Genomic DNA, 6,000 nt, shown 5'->3' with positions numbered 1-6,000 from the left:
ACAAACACAATCACACGCGAACACAAGCGGGTCCTCCTTTCTCCTTCCCACCCCGCAGCCCCGCGCAGCCCCTCACAGCCCCGATCGCCTTCTCGCCGGGTCCCTTCCTCCGGTGCGCGGTGCCCTCGCAGCCTCCGCAGGCCCCTCCCCGGGGGAGGGGAGCTGGACGAGCGGGAGCTAGGCGCGGGGAGGGCCAGGCAGTGGGGGAGTGTCTGACTGCCCCCGCCCCTCGAGTGAGTGACTGGGCAAGGAGGTCCCCTCCCTCCCTGTCCCCTCCCTCGTTCGCTCCCTGCCCACTCCGGGGGGGGGGGGGGGGGGACGTTCCTTGCCGCGGCAGTCGCGGCCGCCGCTTCTTTCACACTTTAGTTGGGAGCCGCGCACCGCGCTCAGTTACTGGCGAGCTGGCCGCGCGCCGCCGCCTCCCGCCTGCAAGCACGCGGGCCCGGCTTCGGGGTTTTCGGCTTTTACTCCCCGCCGCAGGGAGGAGGGGGAGCCCCGGACACACAGTGGTTAGAAGGAGGAAGAGGAGGAGGCGGGAGGAAGAAACCAGGCTCGGAGGAAAGGGGCGGGGGGCGGGAGGCTGGCCACCTTCAGCCCCCCCCCGCGAGCGCCCAAGGTAAGCTGGAGCCGTGGCCAGCCCCGGGGCGTGGGGAGTTGGCGGCGGTGCGCGCCCGGGCTCGACTCCCCCGGCACGCCCGGTGGGCTGGGAGGGAGGCCTCGGGGGTGTCTGCCGCTCGCTAGGGATGGGAGCCACAGTCGTGGCGCTGCCGGCGCGCGGCCGTGGCTGGGGTTGCTGCTGGTGCTGGGCTGGCTGGTAGGGCTGCCGGGGACGGAAGCCAGGGTGCGCGGGCGGGGGGGTAGCTGCAGGGGGCGTCTGCTGGCAGTGCGGAGGGGTGGGATGCGGTTGGGGTTGCTGACGGCTTTCGTCAGATGGAGGCCTGGGTGGCTGGTGTTAGGCACCCCTGCCTTCCCACCCGCACCCCTGCCGCCCTCAGCCTTCCTGCCCCTCTCTGGCTTTGCATGTAGCTGCCGTACTTTGCAAGGCAGAGCTTGGAAGAAGAAAAAATCCCACAAAATTCAGAATCCTTTGCTGAGTCTCCAAGTCCCTTCTCCCGCTGCGACTGATGGACATGTTTGAGGGTGCTGTGATCCCCGGGGCTTCTGAAGTTTCGACCTTTTGGGGGGTGGCTGATCTCGGGGCATCTTGTTTGCCCACCTCGTTGTGTTTATTATTCGTGCCCATGGGAGGCCTGGCAGAGAGTGCTTGGTTATTGAACAAGGAAAAGATTTGGCTTCTCTATGCAGGCAGCTCGCTAAGTGCGGCCGCCTTGGCTGCCTTTGGTCGGCTGCTTAATGCCCTTCCTCTATCATCCACCCTGCCTCCTCCTCCTACGGACAGATCTTATTTTTTTCCACTTACTGTTTGCGTGAGAGAAGTCCCTGGGGTTGAGGGCTCTCCTATTCATTCCTCTTCCAAAGCTCGTGATTGGCTCAGGTATGATGGTAAAATTTGGGGTGGCTTTCTTTGCTCCAAGAGTTGCATGGTCGAAAACACACACACACACACACACACACACACACACACACGCATTAGTCCTGAAAGACGACAGGCTCAGTGTGAGACAGGCATGTTTTGTTTGCAGTAGGAAGTTGAAGACCTGTGTAGGAGGCATCTCCCATCGCATGCGGGTTAGGAAAATTGTTTTAAAATAGACAGCGATTGTGTTGTGCGTGGTTGGAAGGCAGCCATAAGTTTGGCTGTTGGGGCAACTCGGAAAGTGATACACCCTGGTCACCTAGAACCTCAGCAAAGACGTGCAGGCTGTGACTCAGACGTTGGGAGGGGGGCTGCCACACCACAGATTTCATGTAGTCCTTTTTTTTTTTTTTTAAGGAAACAGTACGGACTGTTTGGGGAAGTGACAAGTTCATTACACAGACAGATGTTACAGACATTTCCCCACTGCAGGCAGTGGGGCTCACCTTCCACCTAATGAGAATAACCTTTCAGTTACTGGGGCCTGGGGTGCTTTAGCTGTCTTGGGGTAGGGTGGGGGGAGGTGATGTTTCTCAAGGGTCCGAAATGCGCAATTGGGAAGTTTTCTCCCCTTTTTCATACTTCCAGAGCTGGATTGTAGGGTCAATGGTGGATCCTATGCAACTATTCTGTGTTGGCTGTTTGGAAAAGTAACTGATCAGACATGAAATTCACAAAGACTTTGATCACTTGTTTTTCTTCTGCTATACAAGTAGTAGCGATGACAGGACAGCTGAGTGTCTTTATCTGCATTCAGCCACAGCTGGGACTGCCGGCTTCACCAATCACAAATGCAACATTGAGAGGAACCTCCCCTCCAGTTTCCTGCTGTGCCACCTGGGCTGGGAGAAAGGCCCTGGAAGGCTGCTGGGGAGAGCAACAAAGACAGCAAACTCAGCTGGGGGCTGCGTGGATACCTGAGGAGGAGTGGGCTGCATCGCTTGTCAGGCTGATCTCCATTTAGACAGATTTCCAAGAAAACTGGCCTTGGTTGGTTAGGGAGGTCTTATAGCCATTGTTGAAAGTTTTTATCCTAGAAAGACCCTGAGGTTCTAGCTTCCCACTTCAGCACTGCCTCGGTTTCAGTGGTTGAGAGAACTGATCATTTTGTTTGCTTGGCTGGTAATTTATCCCTCCACCCTTTGCCACTCCCATCCCCAACTCCGTCTCACTCCATTGTGAAGCATGGATTTCTGGGAGTTGATAGGCCACTATCTAAAGTAGTTGGAGCTTCCTGAAGAATCCCAAGGTGTAAATCAAGAGCTTGTTCATTTTAATTGGTACTGTTTGCTGTGACTGACTCAAAAACCCCACCAGAGAAGAGGGTGCCTCACCCCACAGAGAGGACCCTGGCCAGGCTGACGGCACCTTAGCCTTGGGTTGGAGTTTTGACCAGTGAGCCTCGGCTGTCACGTCCTGAACAGCTTGCTCCAGGCTCGGAGTGGCCCCCTTTCGCTGGGTGTTTTCTGTCAGAGAATGGGATGCCCCAGGCTGGAGAGGGGAGTGTGGCCCCTCCCATGAAGGGCAGGAGAGGGCAGGTGACTCATTCCCATGGTGTCCTGAGAGGGATAAGTATCGGCAGCTTCGCTCGGACTTATCAATACAATGTGGAGCCGTAGGAGGCCCAAACAAGGGCGTTTGGGGCCATGTTATGGTCCTTCTTTGGAATGTCAGAAGTCCCTTAGCGTGGGAAAAGTAAATGTTGTGATTAATTAGGTTCTCGTTAAAACAGGAAGAGCAGATTGCAATAGATCAGTGTAACGAACTGCTTAGAAAGCTGAGAAGACAGGGATAGGACTTGCGTGCAGGGAGGATTGCAACACTGAAACCGTATTTTACAACTGGTGACAGTTGTGACTTTCAGAGATCATAACTCACGAGCTTATCCGAAGTGGCATGTAAATGATATATACACATATTTTTAACGTAGGCATTTATTTAGCTCGACTACCTCAGTCCTGAAGTTTAATTTTACAAGTCACAGTTGCAACAAGCAACAACTTGACATGCGGTGGTTATGCAATTTTGACAAGAGTGATTGGACGTAGCCTTGGCTCAGATGAACGTGGAAATGAACGCGCAGCAGTGTCTGTGGCCACCAGGTATTAAGAAGTTCCTTGACTTTTTCTTTCTTTTTAATTATTAAACGTGTTCCTGGAAAAAGCACTTGCTAGGGGGTGGTAGGCGGGTCAGATAATGGAGAAGTTTGCCTTCTCTCCACACTGGTGAAAGGAGATGCGGCCTCCCCAGCCTGAAATGGACGCTGAGGAGATTCATCCGCGCAGCCCCACAGCAGCCAGCACACGGCCTTGCACTTGGACGTCACTCAATGAGTGATTGCATCGATTGGAATTAACCTCAGTAGTTAAGATCTAGAAGGCATCAAAAAAAAAAAAAAAACCCCTTGGAAATGCATCAGATGCAGGCTTCCATTTTAATAAATCAGAGAGAGAGAGTTTACTAAGAGCTCCGTGGTACGATGCCTCAGGTAGGGTTTTTAAATCTTGAAAAATACATGACAGGAGAGTAAACACGCCAAGGGTAGGGTCCTGTGCAGTTGCTGGAGTTCCTGGGTAGGGCATCCTGATTCGGGAGAGCTATCATATCCATAGTTGACAAACATTTCTTCACTCACGATGGTCCCTCTGGTCTGTAGGTTTTTGTCTGAGGGGTTCAGTGACTGGCAACGAAGCGTTGTCGCAGTCCTTCCATGCAGCTCGTCCTACTGTGCTGCAGCCATAGCACCCGGGGTTTTCCATGTCGGGGTTGGGGGTCTCTCCCCGAATGGGCCTGGATCAGAACCGGGGGAACCTCAGGCAGCCCGGCCACTTTGGTTTTTTAGGCTTTCCCAAGGAAGACAATATTCAGTGTTCACTGCTGCTCCCTCTAAAATAACGTAAAACAAGGAAAGGCCTGCCCTGTCCCCATGCAGTGCACGCAGTAGGGCTGCCGGGATCCTTGGCTCCGCCCCTCACCCTCTTTTCGGGCTGCCTTTACCTCTTACTGCTTTCAGCCAAATGTCCCTTTCGCCTTTCTGTCCTTCCTGAAGCTTTTCCATGGTTTTTTGGCCCAGAGATTTTCATCCATGGGCCCTCCTGCTTCTTACCCCACCCCCTAATTATTGGCTGCAAGGCGTGGGTGTTGTGTGCCTGAAAGATCTTTTCAAGTTTTTTAACGTCTCCGTCTCCGGGCCCAGGTCCTCTCGGACTCCTCCCACCTCTCTGTCAAGTGCAGACTGCTGCCCTCAGGGCCCCTCCACCCTGCCCCTGTCCCCACTGTTACTCCCACTTCTCTCCATCCGGCCTTCAGATCTCCCAGCGTACCTGCCTCTGCCTGTTTCACGGGCTCACACCGTCTCAGCAGGTGTGTTCGTAGCATTCGTGGGTTGAAGTTCACGTGCTCTGTGGCTTGCAGAAAAAAATGGAATGAGAGCACCCTCAAGTTGAGGGAGCTTTCTGCCTCTTTTTGTCACTTTTGATTCCACTATGTATATATATCTTTGACTTCTTAAGATTCTTCAGGCACATACTGATAGCTGAAGTACTTTGCTCCTTCACTTCACTTAGCTATTACAGCCTATGTGGGATAATGGGTAAAGGAGTCGCCCAACAGTTCTTGTTATTTTGGAAGATCTGCACAACAAATCTTGAAAAGAATTTTACATATTTTCATACTAGCACCGTTGAAAGGCTTTATTGTCCACTGAAATCTACTCACTAATCACAGGATGGTTGATTTCATTCCATCCTCATTGCCTTGATTTCTTTTTTCTCCTTTGGGTAAGCAAGTGCTGGTTAAATAAATACGACTGTAACTTGAACCAAATGTTTTTTCATTTGTTGCGGTTTTACTGTGCTCTATGAAAATTTTATAGGCTAATGGGACGCATGTATGCCAAACCATGTGAACCTGATATTGTTGGTTTTCCCTATAAGCCTGTGGCCCATGTTGGCCCTATCACTAGGGTCAGGAGAGAAGAAGTATTAAACCGGAGCCTACTACTGGCAAAACTCATCCTTTTGACTCAGTACATGCACACTTGGTTTAGTCCTTTTATCAAACTGCACTTCAAAAGTAGACCCAATACTAGTTATGCAATATCCTGAGTGCTCTAGGGCTTTTGGAAGAAGGAGCTTTCAAACCGAGCAGAAAGAATGGCTTTTAAGTAAGAATTCCCTTTCTTTGGTGAGTGTATGTTTTGTTTGAGTGCGGTGGATCTTGTAGTAATTTCAGTTCATACGTCAGGCCATAGTCGACCTCCCTTGGCGACGTAAGGTTTTCCCTGCCGGAGCAGGGTGCCGCAGGGGGAATGAACATTTCGCATTCCCACCATCACTGGTGCTAGTGGTATAGGTGAGGCCCACTCCGTAACTCAAGAGGAGCAGCGTGTATATGACAGCCGCTTCTACAGGCATCTCCCTGAACCCCAAAGTTGACAGGGAGGTCTACCCATGGTTGCTTGC

The 6,000-nt window shown here is 52.5% G+C and overlaps 1 protein-coding gene across 1 annotated transcript in view; it reads left to right on the top strand.

Moving 5' to 3' along the window:
• The first annotated feature begins 306 nt into the window (after window positions 1-306).
• Window positions 307-6,000, top strand: part of C14H1orf21 (chromosome 14 C1orf21 homolog) — a 191,285-nt gene continuing 185,591 nt past the window's right edge. Inside the window, exon 1 of the mRNA XM_028530899.2 lies at window positions 307-616. The gene's annotated coding sequence lies outside the window, so the exon portion shown is untranslated. The remainder of the gene's footprint in view (window positions 617-6,000) is intronic.

The sequence above is a fragment of the Phyllostomus discolor genome, chromosome 14 (genome assembly GCF_004126475.2).
Source record: "Phyllostomus discolor isolate MPI-MPIP mPhyDis1 chromosome 14, mPhyDis1.pri.v3, whole genome shotgun sequence".
NCBI lineage: Eukaryota > Metazoa > Chordata > Mammalia > Chiroptera > Phyllostomidae > Phyllostomus > Phyllostomus discolor.
Note: the sequence above shows the minus strand (reverse complement) of the source record. Positions and strands in the feature narration are given on the sequence as shown.